At 37.3% G+C, this 22,523-nt stretch overlaps 1 long non-coding RNA gene across 1 annotated transcript; it reads left to right on the top strand.

Moving 5' to 3' along the window:
• The first annotated feature begins 1,096 nt into the window (after nt 1–1,096).
• Nucleotides 1,097–20,353, top strand: LOC309623385. Its single transcript, XR_014241346.1, has 2 exons — nt 1,097–8,739; nt 8,799–20,353. It is a non-coding gene; the product is annotated as an uncharacterized lncRNA (long non-coding RNA).
• The last annotated feature ends 2,170 nt before the right edge of the window (nt 20,354–22,523 follow it).

Genomic DNA, 22,523 nt, shown 5'->3' with positions numbered 1-22,523 from the left:
TTGTTTTAATGTCTTGTAATCCGTGACTGTTCCTTTATATTTAACAGGAAGTGAAGCACTGCAAAGATGTTTACAAATTCTATTTGCATAGGTGGGCTTTGTCCACTGGTGGCTTTATTGTAGAATAAACTTGTTTAGCCATTTCATTTGGAAACTCTAATTACTGGCATCTATAGATTTTGTCTCTTGTCCCAGTCAGTTTCCTAGAAAAGTCTTTAGTCCAGAGATAAGCAAACTTTTTCTATAGAAGTCCAGAGAGCAAATATTTTATACTTTATCAGTTAGATAGTCTTTGCTGTGACTATTCAATTCTGTCATGGTAGCACAGAAACAGACATAGACAATACAAAATGAAGGATGTGGCTGTGTTGAAATAAGACTTTACTATTATGTAAACAGTCAGCAGGCCATGGTTTCCAACCCCTGTTCGAATCTCCTGCTATGGGCTATAAACTTGAGTGCCAAGGTTTTGTCTAGTGAAAGAAGGGGACCAGAGACATGGCCACTTAATGTGGTCTTTTAATAAATCCCTGTTTTCATTATGATATCCCATCCTCACCTGTAACTTGTGTTCTCGGGATTAAAGTGTTTCTACCAATCCCCAGAAAGTAAATTTCCAGTCTTCGGCTGTGAAGGGTAGTGGGGAGCAAGCAACTTTACAGAGTGTGGGATATGGTCTCAGAGGCATTCAACCAGTACACCTGTTTTCAGCATGACCTATTCCGCTAATATCAGCTGTACCTGGTGCCTTCAATCCTGAGCCTTTCCAGGGCTCTATATCACAAATGAGCTTGGAGCTGGCCTCCCCCATTGCTGGTTTACAGTTTTTTCTGATCTGCATTACCACCTATAAGTCAATAACATCCATCCAAATGTTTTCTGGTTTCCAACATTGCGTTGCTGTATTTGTCTCTCCTGTTTTCTTTGTACTTTCAGGTTTTTACTTTTCAAAAATCCTTTAACTGACATTTTAGTAGAGATTCTGATGGGATTAGCAGTGAATATGTGTGATGAGTGTTCCATGTTTAACCGGCAGTCTTCAGAAAATAGATAGATAGATAGATAGATAGATAGATAGATAGATAGATAGATAGATAGATAGATAGGTATTCTAATCTTTGATATTCTGGTCTTAATGTCATCCAATTGCAACTGTAATATCATTACAATCAAGAGCCTACTTTTACATGTAGGTTTACTTGATACTTTACTTGATCTTGGAGATATTTCATATCTCTGAAATATGAGATGGCAAACTACAGTTTATAGTTTTTACTCTTTCAATTTCCACAATTTCCAAGTGAAAAAAAAGATTGCTTCAAAGTAGGATAAACACAGTTTTATATATTCACCCCAGTTAGTTTTATATATTCTACCTTCCCTCATGCCCCAGGTCACTAAAATCCCCACTTTCCAATACTTTCATAAAATGAAGTCAATAACTTTATATCTTTTCCACAGGCTATTCCCCCAAATATGAACACTAGGCAGGTGTTCACACTCATTTGATATTTAAATAGAATGAATAAGCATTCATTCTACTGTGGGAAACCTTGAGCCCTCCTAATGCAGCTTACACATCTCTCTCCATCTTTCTTCTCTATCCTATTCCTCTTTTATGCTGTCTTATCTCTTGATTACTTTTCTATGTCCATTCTTTTTTTTTTTTTTTGGCCGATCATTATTATGACTCATATTAGTTTTCTATTTCTGTATAACAAATTACCACAAAGTTGATGGCTTAAAACAACACCCATTTATTAGCTCACAGATGTGCAGACTTGAGTAAGCTAGACTGGATTCTATGCTCAGGGCTAAAATCATGGTGCTGGCTGGAGTCTCTGGGAAAGAATCCACTTTCAAGATCATTTATGTTGGCAGAATTCAGTTCTTTGCAGTTGTAGGACTAAGGTCTCAGTTTCCTTGTTGGCTATCAGCCAGGGGCCTCTCTCAATTTCTCAAGGCCATCACAGTCCTTCTCACTTGACTTCATTCATCTTCAAAGAAACAATGGTGTGAGTCCTTTTCAGGCTCCATGTCTCTCTGACTCTCTTTTCTGCTACCAGTCAGAGAAAGCTCTCTCCTTTTATGGACTCATGTGATTAGATCAGATTGACCTGGATAATCTCCCCACCTCAAGAGCAACTAGATGATATAATATAAGCACAGGGGTGATATCTTGATGCATAAGCAGGTTCTGTAGATTAAGTTAGGACATCACTGAAGGGTCATTTTAGAAATTCCACCTATTCCACACTTCTATTCATTCTACAGAAGTGCCACTGGCAGCAGGAGTATATAATAGGTTTTACTCAAAGTTTGGGTTAGCAGAGAGGACTGAGTTATAACTCAACACGTAGAATAGATTAAAATAGAATATCAGGTATCATTGTCCTGAAAAACTTCTTCCCTATTCCCTGCCTTGGGGAATTTCTAGATGGCCTTGCCTTCAGTTGGGCCCCAGCCTCCAGTGCTTTTGTGGGACATCTCCTTTTCTTTTCCTCATATCTCTATTTTCAAATTTAAAGTATCTCAGTGGTTAGATTCTCCAGTTTCTGGATAAAAACTTCCAGATTACTGTTTACTTCCACCAGCAGAACACTATACTTACAAACTCTCTCAGAGACAATTCTCAGACTGTTGGGCAAGTGAGAAAATTCACTTTTCATATCTAAATATGCCTATTAACAAAGTGAAAAATTTCTTCCTAAAAACGACTCTGCTTTTTTCTTATCCCTACTGTTTCAAACCATTTATATGTTCTTATTCTTACAAACTCTTACTCTTATACTCAGGTTTTTAAAAATTAGTGAACATTAGATAAAATAATACATGTAAACTACTCAGTATATTCTCAGAAACATAGTTAGAATCAAATGTTGGCAAACATTTTTATTGGAGATAGAGTGGAACCATGGATCATTTAGAATTCCTGAATTAGCATCATTTAAAAAGCTGCCTATATGTAAGGGTGTAGAAATGCATTAAAGCCAGGCAAATAGATGATAAAAGTCAAAACCAAAAGCAACAAAAACCATAACTCTTTGAGCAAGATCTCTAGCAGGGATTAATGTAATGATCTGGTCATGTTTCACCATTATGTGAGTAGAAACAGCTAGGCAGCCAGTAGAGAGAACACAACTTAACTTAGTTAGACTCTCCTGTCTCACTAATTGAAGGTTTTTGTACACCCTCAGGCCAGAGACCTTGTCTCCTGTGTTTTAGGCAATAAGAAGTATGCAGTCAATGCTCGATAAGTAATAATAATTAATATTGACTCTCACTCCCTGGGCAGTGCTTCCAGTATTGATGATGTCAGTCAGGATTACGTCTCCCAGGAAAACATGTAGGATAAATTTCCTGGCTGGGCCCCAGTTAGAAGCAGAGGAGAAAAAGGAACTGAAGTGTATTATGCTATAAGTCACAAAGCTCAGGAAAAACTGTCACAAACACAGAAGGATACTCAAGTCACTTGTCCTCCTGTCTTTTTGACCTCTTCCCCTTCTTTTAGTTGATGTATGTTTAATTCATTATGTAATCAACACCCATAAATCCATAACTCAACCCAAGAAATAAAACAATAGCAAATAATAAACAAATTACCTAACAACAGGAAAACAGAGAGACAGACAAAGAGAACTGATGCTTGCCAAACTTCTGGAGTTGGCTTTGGAGACCCCTTGCTATGTGAAAGTGGGCAACACTTCGGTGCCTGGATGCTGAAGAGAGCTGGGTAGGGGAGATACCGATGAGGGATGTAGGGAGGCAGGGGAAAGAGGATACTCCCAGGAGCTAGAGTAGCACCTACTTACCAACTAGTATGGAATTAGTTCAATCACTTAACAACCTCTCTCCAGAAGTAAGCACTATTGTGAATTTTATATCATTATTCTATTATGCACATATATAAACACTCATACCCACACACACACACACATTTTCCATGATTATTAAGCATTTTAAAAGAGAATATCTTTCAGGAAATTTGTAAAGGACATTAAATGCAGGAGTTTTTATGTAACAAGGAATACCTCTCAGTTTAATTTAAGAATCCAATAAATATGTTTTAGGGCTCTGTTAGGTATGCCGGTAACTGGGAAATGGAATTTTAGGGGACATCATTCCCCCAAGTTCAGTGAAAATGAAACAAACAAAGAAAAAAATAGACCAACTATATCTCTATCTATCCATCTATCTATCATCTGTCTATCATCTATACATATACACACTCTGGTTTCTTTTAGTTTGAGATCTTTCACTTTACTAATTTTGATCAATCATCAGTATTTGATGACCTCTAGTCCTCCTCATATCCATGTATTGGTTTGGAGAATGACTAGATTAATGAACCAGCTGAGAAGATCAGCACCTAGTCCTCCCTATTTTGGTCCAGTCTTCTCAGTGGAAAGAGCTGTCTGGATATGAACACATTCATAAGGTCATCCTAGGGAATTCAAACTCACAATATGACCATTATTCAATCAGCAATGATCTTTGTCACACAAAAATATATCAAATACTGGTTTTATTTCTGTTAAAATTAGTTAAGAAAAGTAAATTTTCAGAGTGTTTTTGTGAAACTGAGAATCAGAATAGGCCTTTCTTAATAAGTTAGTCCTAGAGATCTGAAGTCAGATATTTGTGGGGAGAGCCTCTATAATTATTTTGAATTTTTGCTGTTGTTGTTGTGAACCTTAAGGTTCTTCAGTGTCCTTCTCTGTTAACATTGCCATCACCTAGAATTAGTTTCATGCCTGAACTACTGCATTCCGAGATGGCAAACACAGCTCCATGGTCAATCCTCGCTTCACTAATGGTAACTCTGATCACATAACAGATGTGAAGCTTAGAGAATAAATATCCTCCATCAGGACCAACATGCTTTATTTATGTCTATATATATATACATATATGTATACACACACACACATATATATCTAAAAAGATAATCACAGAAACCATTTTCCATTTTCTGATCCAATATCAGCTAACTGCTGATTTTCCTTTGAAAACAACAGAAATAAGCATTTCAAATCAGTGTTATTATAAATATCCAAAATGTATGATCATTTTGAAGAAAATACTCTGACACTTCACATAACTTCATTTTAATTCTCAATAAGTCTATCTTCTGACTTTTATTTTGCAGTTAACATCCTGTATTCTGATATGTAGAGCTGAGAATATGGGCGATAGTGGATATTGAAAAGTAGATAATACAAAAAAAGCTAGTGGAGTAAATTTACATAAAACATGATAAAGTGAATATTTACCCAACAAATTAATTACTAAAATTTAGCTTAAGTTACACTTAAGATATAGAAATTCTTTAATTTGCCAAATACTTCTCTGGCAAGAACTCGGTTGTTTTTGATACTTTCTTTCTATAGGCCATTGTAAACATTTCTTGCTTTGTTTTCCCTCCACTAATTAGTCTTTACATATCCAATGATATTTCTCAGGATAACAAAGTGAGCTAATCTTTACATTTGAAATTTCAACAACCAGACTAAAAAAAGCCCAAGCAACTGTCCATTAAATAACTTCAGGCCAAGAATTCAGACATAGGTAACTTATTGTTTACATGCTGTATCCTGCCAAATTCTGGATATAGATTTAGAGAATCTGTGATAGAGAAATCCTTAAATATTTAGCAATTCAATTTCAATTGTAATTTGGGGGGAGGGGATTTGTATGTGATTTTTTCTAAATTAACTTTATGAGAAAATCATACCTTCTTGACTTTCAGTATAAAGAATAAAGAATGAGTAAAGAATGTTAATGAGGTTTATACTAAAGCTTTGTTTTTGAGGATTTTTTAAAAAAAGAAATCTTGCATTATTCTTATTTAATCTTCCTTACTTTGATGATTAGCACAATTAAGTTAACCAAAAAGATCAAGTGTGTATGCATCCCAAATTCAGTCAATGCAGTTTTCTGCTGAATTTCACTCATTGCCTTAAATTGAGAACTGAGGATGAAATGCCTGAGAAGCTCTGTTCCCTTCTCATGGCTGCCACTCTTAGAAGCCTGGCCATAGCAACAGTTTACCTGGCAAAGGCGTTCCGAAAACGTTGTGAATTGCCAGACTCTCATCCCCTCTTCTGGCGTTTTCTGTGAATTGATTTATTTATTAGCACTAGGCATGCTTGCTTTTTAAAATGAGGTATGTTAGTCATTTTGGGAGCAGATGTGTATGACCTCCTGACTCTAAACCCAACAAGTCACAAATGCTCTTCCACACCCACTCTGATAAACTATTATTTTCTTAAGTCAGTGGCTGAGTTCTGCATCTACTGAGTCAGAAGAAAATGATGTATGTTTTCCCTTCTGGAAATTTCAATATGTAGCTCTTTTCTGCTTCTCCATACATTTCATTTCATTTGTTGAAACTAGATGGAACATTAAGTTTTAAATGTTTTATCAATTTATCAGGAAGAAATCATTTTACAAAATATATATTTTATGGTTAAGGTGTCAGTAAGATTTTTATAGTGATTGAAGTGTTCTAAAGCTAACTGGGAAAAATTAATAATTTTAAAACATTTACCTTTGGTAAAATATGGTCATTGTTTAATTTTAAAGACAATAGCAAAAGTAGGTTTTACTTAAAACATAATGATGGTTTAAGTCAACTCCCAAGATCCCAAGGCTATTTATTTGCTTGGTTATATAACACACTGAAAGACTTTTCACTAGAAATTATTAATGTTTTATGGTCAGCTGAAGACATTCAAAAACAAATACGTCATACCATTTTTAACCTCTGTACTTACATTAATAGGAAAATTTGAAAACCAATTGAAATTGGCCTTTGTAGTTATTCCGCAATTCAGGGTAATTTCAATATATATGCAATCATTCCCAGCTAACTGCCATAGATGGAAGTTCTTGCACTTAGAAATCAGAGCTATTTTAAATATTAATACTCCTTACAGGATGCCTTATTAAAAACTTGTGTCAGTCATGTCAAAACTCCAATAACTTTCCAATTGGAAGGGTCTCATTGGATCAGGGTAGCAGACCCACACCAAGTCTAAACATGTACAACTTCTTTCAATAAAAGTAATCCAGTAGTTAAGCTTGGGATACATAGAATCACAAAGTGTTAGAGCATTTCAGATTTTGTACAGTTACTGAGCTGATAAATGATTTGCAAAATGTTTTAAAGCTTATATCCAATGAACATTTAAAATACTGAACATACATAAAAGTGGAAATAAACCCCAAAAGGTTTTAACTTTTTAAAAAAGTGGAGAGAAAGAGAGCAATTTTCTGAAGTTATTCTTTTATCTGGCAGCCTAGCTAAGACAGAAGTGCTTTGGAACTGTCCAGGAAAATATATTTGAATTGCATTCTGCAATTTTTCTATTAAAATTGAATGATGAAATGTCATTAGGTGACCTATGACATGTGGCACAAGAGTGGTCTGGGGCAGAGAGCCTCACAAAACCCCATTATTGCTAAGATGAGGAGAACCTCGTGTGATTATTGAAACAGAAGTGTGGGCATGTTGGTGTGGAATTGTTTAGACTTCTTGATATCAGTCGGATCTGGCTCTTGGCTCATGGCCTTAAAAAATGTTAGTTAAAAGCCTGTGGTGTACCCCTGCAACTGCAAGTGGTTTTGGAGTGTTCTCCAAGGCTCAGTGGTAGGATGGACCCAGTAACTCACAGCAACTTTGTTTTAAAGATGATAAATATTCTCTCGGGTAGGGGGAGTGCTATGGAAAGAAACTAGCAGCATGCATATTTTTGTTAGAAGCCAAGGTAATCTTTCAAGCAGGGAATTTGCTGCTCTCAGTGGAGGACTAGACTTATTTATATATCATTGAGAATTTCCCTTTCTGTAGAGGATGACCATCTAGGGTCCTAAATAAGAGACAGACGTTAACACAGAGCACAGTAGTAAGCGTAAATCTACCCATTCCTGTGAGATCTACTGGTTTTGCCTCTAATGAGATAACTTTTTTTCCTCAGAGGCAGGGGGAGATGAATGGATGAGGGTAGGGAGAGAATAGATTTTTCTCCTTAAAACTTAGAAGCTATTTTCATAGAAAAATTATAATACTTCAATCAACTACCATTTATTAAGCCAGGTGCTTTTTATTCTTCACCTATCTGAATGCTCACAAACTGTCATCAAAAGTTAGGTGTTATTATTCTCATTTTACAGATGTGGACACAGATGCTCACTGAAGAACAACAACTTGCCCAAGATCACATATATACTTGGATCACGGTAGGAGTCAAAGCTGGGATGCCAGACGCCAAAGATCAACACTTCCTCTGACCTGCACTGCTGTCCCTGCTTTCTTGAAGACTTTCCACAAACTCAAGATGTACTTAAAGTTTTCTTAGGTGTGACATGTATTTGCAGATCTCTCAGGCCTAATGCAGCCAGTCTCTGTGTAGCATGTTGGGGAAATGGGATTTCTAAATTAATAAACATTTGGTTCAAAAGTTTGAAGTTTGATAGATTTACAACGTGTCTGTTACTGTTTCCTGATCATTGTCTACCTCTGTATTGTAGCCTGTTTTTACTGCAGACTGAAAGGTTGATGGTGGTCACATTGTCCACCTCTGTATTGTAGCCTGTTTTTACTGCAGACTGAAAGGTTGATGGTGATCACGTTGTCCACCTCTGTATTGTAGCCTGTTTTTACTGCAGACTGAAAGGTTGATGGTGATCACGTTGTCCACCTCTGTATTGTAGCCTGTTTTTACTGCAGACTGAAAGGTTGATGGTGATCACATTGTCCACCTCTACTGTAGCCTGTTTTTACTGCAGACTGAAAGGTTGATGGTGATCATAGAGACAGCAAAACACACCAATAAAAACATAAGATATCTGCATGGGATTATACTTTATAGGTAACTGTAAACACATCGGCTACCCATATCAGTGGAGACGGGAAGGGGGGTATTCCTTGTGCCAATATTTCTCATAGGAACTGAGAATTATCTGAAACTTCAAGTGAAATGGTCTATTTTTATCAAGCCATTTTAGTTGGTGATCAGCACCATGACTGTCAAAAAGCATTATTACCTACTCTGTTTTTTTTTTTTTAATTAATTAATTAATTTTATTTTTGGCTGTGTTGGGTCTTCGTTTCTGTGCGATGGCTTTCTCTAGTTGCGGCGAGAGGGGACCACTCTTCATCGCGGTGCGCGGGCTCTCACTATCGCAGCCTCTCTTGTTGCGGAGCACAGGCTCCAGACGCGCAGGCTCAGTAATTGTGGCTCACGGGCCCAGTTGCTCCGCGGCATGTGGGATCTTCCCAGACCAGGGCTCGAACCCACGTCCCCTGCATTGGCAGGCAGATTCTCAACCACTGCGCCACCAGGGAAGCCCCCTACTCTGTATTTTTAAATGTCCAATTATTCTTTTTCTCTCCTGGACTTTCAGCATTAAATACACTAAAGTGCTGAAGTTTGACTGTATTGATTATAGCCTGCATTAATCTTCCAAAATAAGCATTAGATCTCAAAAGACCTCATTTGAATCAAGTGTAAAGAACAAGCGTCTGCTCTTTGGCATTCGTGAAACAATATTTCATGCTTTCAGTATATGCACTTTAGAAAACTGTAAAGGCCAAACACTCCCTCTTTATCATTGTGATTAGACTTGTAAATGCTGTGACAATTAGCTCCCGAAATCCTTCAGGATTCATCCTTGAAAGAAAGAGCCAAGGACTTACATCGTGGAGAGAGGGAGGTGAGGTTTATGTCTCAGGGTATTAAAACACGCATTATGTGTTAGCAGTTGGGAAGAGAAGGGCCTGGACCAACTTTCCTTTGGCTAGTGTGACCGAAGGAAACACAGGACTCCCGGCTGGACAATATTCACATCAGGTACTATGTCTTTCACTGATGTCGATTCAGATGGAGGCATTTAAGGATTTGGGGAATGATTTCAAATCTTTCTTCAGCTTCGACATAAATGGATTCATAGATGGAGTAGAAAATGGAAAGGCAGAGAAAAAAAAAAAAAAATTGTGTTTTGGAATTACTCAAAATTCTGATTCAGCTCCATGGCCACAGAACCCTTTTCTGCATGTGAATAAAAATGTGTTTTCTCTGGCAAGGTCCTACAGAAGGGTTCTTTTCATGCAGAGGAAATGACCCAGGTATGAAAGTTTTTCTTATTTCTTTGCCATTAAAAAAATTCAGTTTAGTGTTTTGGTATGTCTTTTGAATACACATAGCTTGCCATTAGTGACTTGTTAGCTGCTTCATCTTTATGCTATAAAATGTTACCATGAATGAGTCTCTCAAACAAGACAGTTAGCCTGTTGATCCTAGTTTGACATTTTAAAGTAGGATTACCGTGAAGATCAGCATTCATCTAATCAGTTCAAAGACCATAAAGCTATGACCCCAAGGAAAACAGTCACGTTGGGTGAAAAACCTATTCTATGATTTTCTTTCAGACACCCATATTAAAATGCTTATGTTTTTCAAATTTTGTGATTATAAATCCTTCAATATTTCTCATCATGAATAGAATTAACTTCATTCCTCTTGGAGGTGAGTTTATTTAAGTCAGTTAATGGTGTCTGCATAGATGTGGTAGAAAATGGTCGGTCTTTTTGCATGGTGACCTTGCTATCATGACTGTGTTTAGGCCAGCCCTCTCTGAAATATTAAGAAGGGAGTGAGTTTGTCTTTGGTGCTTCTCATCTGATTACTTTCATTCTTCTCCCCCTGCCTCTACCATCTACAAAAACACCTGGCTTATACCTTCCTAGTCTTTAGGATGATAAACTGAGGCTGTGTGAATGGTCGCTTAAACTACAATCAGTTTTTTCATTATACTGTGAGCATGGAAAGACTCCTTGTCCGTGGGTGAAATGTCTTAATTTCTGTCAAAATTGGAATTATTGACCTGATATCAAAGAAAGCAAAAACTAAGGGTATTCTTGATTGAGGAGCTCATCTTCTTCTCTAGCTCTCTGTTGGAACCTGAGAAAGAGACATTGTCTATAATGCTGTTATAAATTCATTGAATGTTTCATCTCTGTGTTAATCCTAGCACAGAAGTGATGTCCTGAATTCAATTACCAGAATATAGTTTTACTGTCTGTGCAGCTGTTTTATAATAAGCAACTCTTTATAGTTAACTGCATCTTTAGACAATTATCTTTAACTAGTACACTTTAGAGTGTTATTTATTTAGCAATGTATCATCAAGAAATAAGCAAATCTCTCTAGGAAACCTCTAGTATTCTCCTATCTGTCTACATTCACCTGGCTATAAGCACCTCCTAAGGTTAATGACCATTCACTTCCACTTTCCATATCTTTTGGTAGTTAGTCTTACAAAGAAGTGGATTCCAGGAAATATTGCTCCAAAATGCAGAGGGAATGCGAGTGATTCCAGGCTAACAGGAGTCAATCCATTAAGGTTTTAAATAAACTCAAAATGGATTAAAGACCTCAATATAAGACCAGATACTATAAAACTCTTAGAGGAAAACACAGGCAGAACACTCTTTGACACAAATCACAGCAGTATCTTTTCCAATCCGTCTCCTAGAGTAGTGGAAATAAAACCAAAAATAAACAAATGGGACCTAATTAAACTTTAAAAGCTTTTGCACAGCAAAGGAAACCATAAACAAAAATCCAACTCACAGAATGGGATAAAATATTTGCAAACGATGAGAATGCCAAGGAATTAATCTCCAAAATTTACAAATAACTCATGTGGCTCAATATCTAAGAAACAACCCAATAAAAAATGGGCAGAAGACCTAAATAGACATTTCTCCAAAGAAGACATACAGATGACCAAGAGGCACATGAAAAGTTGTTCAGCATTGCTAACTATTAGAGAAATGCAAATCAAAACTACAATGAGGTATCACCTCACGCCAGTTAGAATGGCCATCATCAAAAAATCTACAAACAATAAATGCTGGTGAGGGTGTTGAGAAAAGGGAACCCTCCTATGCTGTTGATGGGAATGTAAATTGGTACAGCCACTATGGAGAGCAGTAAGGTGGTTCCTTAAAAAACTAAAAATAGAGCTACCATATGATACAGCAATCCCATTCCTGGGCATATATCTGGAGAAAAACATAGTTCAAAAAGATACACGCACTCCAATGTTCAATGCAGTGCTGTTTACAATAGCCAAAACATGGAAGCAACCAAAATGTCCACCAACAGATGAATGGATAAAGAAGATGTGGTACATATATACAATGGAATGTTACTCAGCCATAAAAAAAGAATAAGATAATGCCATTTGCAGCAACATGAATGGACCTGGAGATTATCATACTAAGTGTAGTAAGTCAGACAGAGAAAGACAGACAGTACCATATGATTCCACTTATATGCAGAATCTTAAAAAATGATATGAATGAACTTATTTACAAAACAGAAACAGACTCACGGACTCAGAGAACAAACTTATGGTTACCGGGGGGAAGGGTGTAGGGGAGGGATAGATTGGGAGTTTGGGATCGACATGTACACACAGCTGTATTTAAAATAGATAACCAACAAAGAACTATTGTATAGCACAGGGAACTCTGTTCAATACTCTGTAATAACCTAAATGGGAAAAATTTTTTTAAAGAATGGATGTATGTATAACTGAATCACTTTGCTGTACACCTGAAACTAACACAATATTGTTAATCAACTATACTCCAATATAAAATAAAATTTTTTTAAATAAATAAAAATTTTAAAAAATGTCTGTGCTATCAGAAATCACCAGCAATCACTGCATACTATGGCAAATATCCAACAAGAATGATTCTAGGCTCCAGCATATCCTAAACTATAGGGCAATCTGATCCCCGTTATGCTCTGCAGTTGTGGCAACACTCAGATACAGTACACTGGGATACTCACTCTCTTTTCAGCAACCCCTCAAGTGTGGTGTTGGAGAGAATTCCTTGGTGAGAAGGAAAGGCTACCTTTTAAGTCTTTACAGCAAAGCCTCAGTAGGGAAGATCAGATCAGCATTTTCACCTACATGTTTTATGTCTCGTATATTTCAGTTCACCCAGACATAAGCACAGAGGCTGGCACCTCGAAGGCACCTAATACATTTCATGAAATAAACAGACACGTAAAAGAGTGCCCTTGACACTTCACTCTTACCATGCTGTTTGTGTCTTCCCTTCCTAAATTTGCTACTTAGCATGTGCTCTTTTCTTCAAATATTTTTTTCTTCCAGAAATGGTTATCCTAGGTATCCCCAGGCGGCCTCTCCCTCCCTCTGTGTTTATTACTTTATTCTCTCCCTGTGCCAGCTCTGGTAGCTGCACTTTACTGCTCATCTCTGACTGTGCATTCCATCACCAAAGTCTGAGGAACTAGATTACAACTTACTTAATGATTAGGTCTGAAATGAATGAAATTAGGGCCCTGGTGAAAATCCAAAATATTGTCCATTAAGTTAGATGCACAAACACTTGCACAAGACCTTTATGTCATCGGGTTTGGCTGTTAAGAAGACTCCATTCTTCATCCTGATTTTTGGAAAAGTTGTGAAGAGCTGAGTCTACTAGCTGAATGGCCTTTTTGAAAATAGGGCAGCATTGCAAACATTTGACTACAAACATCTATTTTCTAACATCTATCTTTCCCCATTGCTATTAGCAAACTTTCTAGTCTTTAAAGCATGGCCACATATGGGTTAAAAGACTCTCTTACCCAAAGTAGGGTAGGGGCCACCATCTGCATCTGCAATGAGGTGCCCATTTTAGCGGCAAGTTCTTCTCCAATGTGTGTTCTAGATCCCAATGCTATCATCATAGAATCTCTGGGGTTGTTGTTGAAGAAAAAATGAGATAAGATTTTTAAAATGTCAAGCCCAGTGTGAAACATAGAGATATTCAATTTGATAGCTCATTTTAACACAATCAATCAGGCAATACACTACTTCTACAAACTTATTGTGGTCCAATGGAAAACATGGTATTGTATCTACATCCGCCTTCATTCTCATTGAGCAGATCTTATATTTCCTGAGAAATATTTCCAATGCTTTCCATCCCTATTGTCACTTCTTCTTCCCAGAGTCTCATCACTGTCCTATGGACTCATTAATATTGCTCCCTTCTCCCAGGCTTCCTGCCTTTAGTTCATTTTCCACAATGCTGGTAGAATTCGCTCCTAAAAATAAGCCTTATTAGCATGCATCCTTCCTTTAAATCTTTTGATTGGCTCCTCCGGCCTAGATAAACTGCTTTATTTATTGTAAGTCTCCCTCAAGGTTTTTATTTCCTAATATGCATTGTGAATCTCTAAGATGGGGACATACCGTCACAGTTCTACTAATGCATTCTCCAATAAAACTTTTTTTTTTTTTTTCAACAGATCTTATTTGGGGAATTATTTACATAGGAACACATAGGGCCAGGCTGGCTGACAGTAGTTAAATCCAAACGTCTCAGTACAAATACTCAAAATCTGTTGGCAATCCCCCTCTCAAATCTCAGCTTCTTTCTGCTTCATACTCACTTTTTGCTCCAAACCTACTATTCTCAAATAACATTCTTTGTGGTTTTGTCCCCTCCTCTGCAGGTAATGTTACTGACCTCGAAGCACTCTCCCCAAATCTTCTACCACACTTCTCCTTCTACTCAAACTGCTCAACTTGGTGACCTACTGACTCTTTAAGAAACAGCTGAAGTGCTATTTTCTCTGAAGCTATTTCATTCTTCTATCTCCTGAGCAATGTGGGTACTCTGGGAGTTTAAAAGGAAGAATAAACTATGTTCATACTTCTCTTATAACTTTTTCACATTGCTATGTGAAACTCTGTCTCCCTCATTAAAATACATTCCATATGGGCAGGCATGGCCATGCTTCATTCTTTTTGTAGCTCCTTTTCTAGTTCACTGCCTAGTATATATAGAGATGGTGTATAATGAATGTTTACTAAATTATTTGCTAAATATGCCACAGATAGAAGATAGAATGGTATGTGTCACACATACACACATGCATGCACATGCACACATCCAAACTGCCACCAAGTGATGTAGTTAATGATTTTTATCTTCAGGAAAGTGAGTAGTTACTACACAGGTCCATGAATCTTTGGAAATTCTGATTTCTCTGTTTCCAGTCACACATATACTATAAACTATACTCCTTAGGAACCATAAACTCCCCAAAGTCACTGTAGAATATCCTGCTTAACAAGGATATGGCTGTTCTATTTTGTGCCAAAGTCAATGTGACAGCAACCCCAGTTGACATGTAAGGTTCTTCCTGAGTTCCCCAGAGGCAGCTCCTGTGCAAACGTGCAAGAGGAAGCTCCGATCACTTCTTTGAAAACCCACTTTGTCATTATTCGTTGATGATCCTCAGACCATAGCCCACTCATATCTCAGCCTGACACTCGATAATGATTTCAACAGAAGAGCAGCTGTTTCATATTATCTGCCTCTCTGTGAACAGTGGCCAGGTACTGCCGTTCCAATTGCTTTATGAATGTGTGAGAAACATGGCCGGTTGCCAAAGACAGCATCCACATGATTGTTTGAAACAACGCCCCAGACATAAAAAGAAAGGAAAAAAAAAATCTCTCACAGATTGCAATGTGTACAGTTTTGGCTGTTTTGCACATCCTCAGCAGCTGTGCATTCACAATGCTATATTTAAGCAAAAATCTGTGTAAAAATTAGTAACTAGGAGATGGAAGTTTAGTGGCCATTTTAAGGGATTGGCTGCAGTGGTTGCCAAAATTCTGTCCATCCAGAATAAGCTCTGCCTGTCTTATAATCAACTGGAGGTAGGATGTGACCCCTTGCTGGAATTTAATATTTTCATACATTGTAGGACTTCTTCCAAAAGTTAGCAAACCCTCATTATTTTTTTAATACATCTTTACTGGAGTATAATTGCTTCACAATGCTGTGTTAGTTTCTGTTGTACAGCAAAGTGAATCAGCCATATGCATACATATGTCCCCATATCCCCTCCCTCTTGAGCCTCCCTCCCATCCTCCCTATCCCACCCCTCTAGGTCATCGCAGAGCACCGAGCTGATCTCCCTGTGCTATGCTGCTGCTTCCCACTAGCTATCTATTTTAGATTTGGTAGTGTATATATGTCAATGCTACTCTCACTTCGTCCCAGCTAACCCTTCCCCCTCCCTGTGTCCTCAAGTCCGTTCTCTATGTCTGTGACTTTATTCCTGCCCTGCCACTAGGTTCATCGGTACCATTTTTTTAGATTCCATATATATATGAGTTAGCATATGGTATTTATTTTTCTCTTTCTGACTTAACTTCACTCTGTATGACAGACTCTAGGTCCATCCACTTCACTACAAATAACTCAGTTTCATTTCTTTTTATGGATGAGTAATATTCCATTGTATATATGTGCCACCTCTTCTTCATCCATTCATCTGTTGATGGACATTTAGGTTGCTTCCATGTCCTAGCTATTGTAAATAGTGCTGCAATGAACATTGTGGTACATGTCTCTTTTTGCATTATGGTTTTCTCAGGGTATATGCCCAGTAGTGGGATTGCTGGGTCATATGATAGTTCTATTTTTAGTTTTTTAATGAAAAGCATTACTGTCACTTTGTGCTGATTCTTTTAGAATCACAACTGTCATAAAGTTGGGACTTTGAACAGTCATGAAAAGAGAAACTTTCAAAAAGGCACATGTGTCAACTTAGTACTTCTTATGCCCTTTCTTTTTCACTCTGAGGAAATTGATAGTAAAATTGTAATTAATGGGGAGAAGGTTGCTCAGTTGAAATGTGTAAGAACAATTGCTTATCTGCAGGATGCAAATCCAAGTTTAAGAGGCACCACCAAATTCTAATTGTCTGCCAGCAGAAATACTTCAGACAATCTCTGCCTAATGAAGAAGGAAAATAAAATATCCCATGAATTCATCTATTGATGAAGAAAGGAATATGAATCATAATGACTACCAGAAGGGAAAAAATTCTTTGGGTTTTTATAAAAGGCCTTGTTTTTAAAGGTATGTAAAAGCTAGCACCTTTCAATAAGTTTTCTACTTAGAACTCAGTGAAATCTCCAGAAAATGAGAAGTAAAATCACCTTAACTAATTTCACAATGTTTGGCCTTTTCAAGGAACTTACTATAGTGTACCAACAGAGTTCAGCCGATCCATTAACATCTTCTCTGAAAAGCACTATCATCTTTTTCCAGAAACCTGTGAAGCTTAGATTTGTCTAAATCTTATTTGCCAATTACACACTTCAAATATTTGTATAGTCCTGAAAATAGAGATGGTCATTACATTTGATGTCTTTTTCATATATGTTGACTATTAGCAAATTTTAAAAATTTCATCCAATCCATTTCTCAAAACTCATCTCCAATGTGGAACAAATTCTTGCCACCAATTTGCTCATGTCTATTTTTCCTCAAATTCTAAGTTAGAATCTTAAAGAGTTACCCTTTCCAAGAGATTTCTCATCACCACTTTGATTCATAATTATTTCGTTTGTAAGAAGTTAATCTGTGCTAGAGTTATGCTTCTTTAAATGTTGTTCTTCATTTTTATGTTCCTTTTTTAAAATACACTTTTTATATTAGAATAGTTTTAGATTTGCAGAAAAGTTCAAGAAAGTAGAGTTCTCAGATACTACCCTCTTGTTTTCCCCTATAGTTAGCATCTTACGTAAGTACAGTGCATTGATCAAAATTAATGAGCTAATATATAGTATTATTATTAACTAAACTCCATACTTTATTCATATTTTCTTCCTTTTACCTAATGTCCTTTATCCAGGATACCAGATTGCACTTGGTCATCCTGTCTCCTTAAGCTCCTCTAAACTGTAACAATTTCTCAGATTTGCCTTGTTTTTTTAAAAAATTTATTTATTTATTTATTTATGGCTGTGTTGGGTCTTCGTTTCTGTGCGAGGACTTTCTCTAGTTGAGGCAAGTGGGGGCCACTCTTCACCGCGGTGCGCGGGCCTCTCACTATCGCAGCCTCTCTTGTTGCGGAGCACAGGCTCCAGACGCGCAGGCTCAGTAGTTGTGGCTCACGGGCCTAGTTGCTCCGCGGCATGTGGGATCTTCCCAGACCAGGGCTCGAACCTGTGTCCCCTGCATTGGCAGGAAGATTCTCAACCACTGCACCACCAGGGAAGCCCGGTTTGCCTTGTTTTTAATGACCTTGTCTATTTTGAGAAGTACTAATTACATATTTTTCAGAATATCCCTCAACTGGGTATTATCTGATGTTTTTCTCATGATTAGACTGGGGTTATGGGTTTTGGGGAGAAAGGCCACAGAGATAAAGGGCCATTCCCATCACATCATGACAAAGGTACATGCCACCAATGTGATATTTTACTGTTGATGCTGATACGGATCACCTGGCTAAGGTAGTGTTTGTCAGGTGACTCCACTGTAAAGTCACTCTCCCCCTCCCGCTTTCCACACTGTACTCTTGAGGAGGAAATCACTAGGTACGGCCCACACTCAAGGAATAGGAAGTTACGCCCTATCTCCATGAGGGTGTACTATCTACATAATTATTTGAAATTCATCTATGCTAAAGATTTGTCTGTTCTCCTCATTAATTTGTTTATGAAAATATTCTGCATGATACTATAGTGGTGGATTCTTGACACTATGAATTTGTGCTGTAAAGTTTTATGTATTTTCACAAAAAGTGAATCCTAATGTGTGCAATTAAAAATAAATCATTTAGGAGGCCAGAGGATACTAGGATGGAATAAATACTGTGATATCAAAACACTATACATATATACCGGAATTAAGCAATTAAGTAAGTGGATGGCTGATGGTGGGAGCGAGGCTTCTCACTGTTGCAGCAGGAGGTTACAAACAAACAAGGGGAGAAGGCTAGAACCTCTGAATCGGAGTTGGAAACAGTATGAACTTGTGTTTAGCTTAATACAGATACAGACAGATACATATAGAAATATGTATAGATATGTCAGTATACATGGGTTAGTATACACACAGATATTTCTTGCTTTGTCTGCTGAGAAGGGCTATGACAATGACACCTGTCACAGCTACTACCCAGATCTTGGTTTTAATACCACTCTACAATAAAAGAACCAGGGCTCCTAGAAGAAAGGGATGGTTTTAACACTGGGGCAGGAGATGAACCTGACATGAACCTGGGGCACCTTATAATGCCAGACAGTAAGCAAGCGCTCAAAACAAAATCACAAAAAAGGAGGGTGTGTCAAGGACGGGGCTGATCACACAGGACCCTACTGAAAGAGCTCCCAATGGCTAAAGCTGAAAAATACAGGCAAAATGATAATATGATTATGAGTTTCTTTGTTAAACGCAATTTGATTAACACGTCATTCTGAAAAACTCACATTGTTTCTTTCTCCACTTAGGATAAGGGTTACAAGAAAATATTCTGGAATCACACTGACCAAGTTTAAATTATGGCTTCAGTTCTTATATATTACTCTGGTCAAGTTGCTTAAGCTATCTGTATTTCAATTTTCTTATCAAAATGTTGGATAATGAGAAAATATATGAAATGCTAGTCTATAGTGCTGGGCACATGGTAAGCACTCAGTAAATATGAGCTATCGTTAAAAATTTGTCCGCAGTACACACTCAGTAAAATTAGCTCTTTTCATTGCCTAAATGACAAGTTATTCCTTGATAATTTTAGGAGCAATATTTTCAAAGTGTACAGAGTTTATTGTAGAGATGCCAAATTAATTTGCTAAAATTCATTTATACCTATCAAATGCCATATTTCAATATTTACAATTCCCACTAATAGATTTCTAGATAAGTTCTGAAATGGTTGCCATGACTTGCTTTGATTTTTACAATGATTAAATTGCATATTTGGTTTTAATATAGTTGCTTATTCTCAATGTAACAATGTAGCTTTGGGCTATGATTACCTAATGTCACAATTGTCCAATTCTGTTATTTTTGTGAAAATTTCAGTTAGAATGTTTGTTTGATGTCCGGTAGATAAGATCATTGAAAACTGACTGAAAAGTAAAGCTACAAACCAGAAATCAGTTGTGTTAAACTTGGATGAACCCAGACTTTGTCAGACATTCTAAAATAGCCAATAATGTCACTAAGTGAGAGGACCAAGGAGTGGCTGGTGGAAGAAGGCATCGTGGGCTGCGGCACTGGCCCCATCAGCGTACAAACTAACCGCCCAAGCTCGAGACCTGTTCTCCCATTGCTTAATATGAAGAACAATATATTTTTCAAAAACTTATAGGAAGTGTTAAACAAATTTTATTGAAATAATACCCCCTTTTATTTCATTCAAAACCAGATTGCCATCCCTAAATCCCTACTGTAAAGAACTTCTAGAAACATCCCTGCATCTATACACAAGGTTTGACTACACCAGTCATAAACTCATTACTGTGAACAAAGATTTATCTATTTAATCCAAATGTTGAGTCAATATCAAGTTGCTTTGAATACTACATCAGTCAACCCCCCACTGAGTTCTTCCTCTTTCCTTTTCTAGGGAAAAACTCCTGCCTTTAAATTCATTTGAGGCTGTATTTTGGCTTTGTGTGTGCCTCCTTGGAGCTGGAGAACAGAAAAATTACCATTCGATGCCCTTAGCTCTGACAGGATCCCCAGAACTGGGGAAGCCATCTGATGGTCTGCTGATGTATGAATAGCCCAGAGTGAAACCAAATCCTCACTGTGGATGAAGAAGTGTCACACAGGGGCAGTGTGGATTATAACCACCTTTCAGTGATAATTAGAAAATCTACTGTTTCTGTCACTGACTCCTCCGAGGAACTTAGTGATGCCTTAGGCTCTAAGCTGGCTTTAATTCAGGTGATCTGAATAAAATGTTGCATTCTTGACTTACTGCATAAGTCAAGAATAAGTAACATTAGCTACTTAGCTTATGCAAACTATCCTTTGTCTTAATCCATTGGTTGATCTCATGTAAACTGGACTTGCCTCTTACCAACCTGAAAGCTCAATGAGGTTGATAACCCCATGTGTCCTAAAATTTAACACAATGCCTACTATACGCTACATGTTTAATAAGTGTATGTTGAAAGTACATAATCTCTTCAGTCATAGCTTGTGCTAAAGTTTCAAAGTTGAACTCCTCTTTGCTCTGTTTTCGTGTTACACTCCTTTGGGGGGAAATAGAGAAAAATCAAACAGATAGTAAAGGTGTGTTATCTTCACCAGGACTATGATAAAGCATTAATCAATTCCTTATCTTTCTGATGATTTCAAAATACAAGCAAGGGGGAAGAAATGAGGAGTAATGAGATGTAGTCTGCACAAAGAAGTGTTTTTCTAGACAAATGGGAGGACAGGGACAAGCAGTACTTTCAATCACCTCAGCGATGACATGTGATTCCAAGCTGGGTAGGATGGCATCACTGGATCTGTTTCAGGGGGCCATGCCTTTTTAAATTAGTGTTCTATGTTCTACGTTAGTTTTAATTAGTGTTCTTAGTGTTCTATTATAGTGTTCATCCTTTCTATAAAGGATGATCTTGCTGCTGTAATGGTTGATCAGGTAAGAAATCTGATACATTCACTTTCACCATCAGAGTTCTTATCATATACATTTCCTGGGGAATAGTGAACTATACATACAAGATCTGACCCTGTAATTTACAGAGAGTGGGAAGTTTTCTGACACTCACAGACCTGTAATTTTACTTATAAACATTTTCAAGTATCATCTCACACAGGGACCATTGCTTGAGCTTCCTGAATGGCTTCTTAACATCACTGTGAAAATTCATCTTCTAAAAACACAGCTTTTATAAAGGTGGGTCCTGCTTTAAACACACACACACACACACACACACACACACACACACACACACACACGCGCGCACACAAATTTAGTCATCCTCTACTGCCTACAGAACAAAGCTAATCTGCTTTTCTGGTACTCAAGGCTTAATATAGACTTGGAATCAGACAGATCTTAGTTCAAATTCTGGCCTGCATTTACTAGATGGTCTGAAGTAAGTGCAGTCACCTCTCCTAGACTCCCCATTCATAAAATGAAAATAGTGATTCCCATCTCAGAGGTTTACTAAAAAGTTCACTAAGGTAATAATTTACAAAGGTTTATCCAGATATGTCCAGGCCATGCTTCAGTACCTGGCACATAATAAGCTTTCAATAAACTAGAACCATTTCTGTTTTGCTTTTTACAATTAATATTATTATTCTGCAGGCTCACTCAAATACTCTTTCTTTTTCTATCATTTTCACTGTTACCCTATATGAATACATTATTTCGTTTTTCTACCTATTTATTGTCCAGTTGATTTTCTTGACCCTTTACTTCATTCATATTATTACCTCCTAATCATAGATAAGTATGACTATTTCTGCATAAGCTAAGATGTGATGGATAATATTTGGTAACATTAATCAAATTTAAATGTGCTTGGACCCAATAAAAGAGGTTATTGACCCAAGAAATCAATCTAGGCAAGATCAGGTAGAGCAGATCTGAGAGAGAACTGAAACCAGGGACTCGAAGGTCCTCTGAGTGCTCTGTGTATCTTGTCTG

The sequence above is a fragment of the Balaenoptera borealis genome (genome assembly GCF_965194805.1).
Source record: "Balaenoptera borealis genome assembly, chromosome: 2".
NCBI classification, from domain to species: domain Eukaryota; kingdom Metazoa; phylum Chordata; class Mammalia; order Artiodactyla; family Balaenopteridae; genus Balaenoptera; species Balaenoptera borealis.
This window is presented reverse-complemented; position numbering and strand designations above follow the sequence as displayed.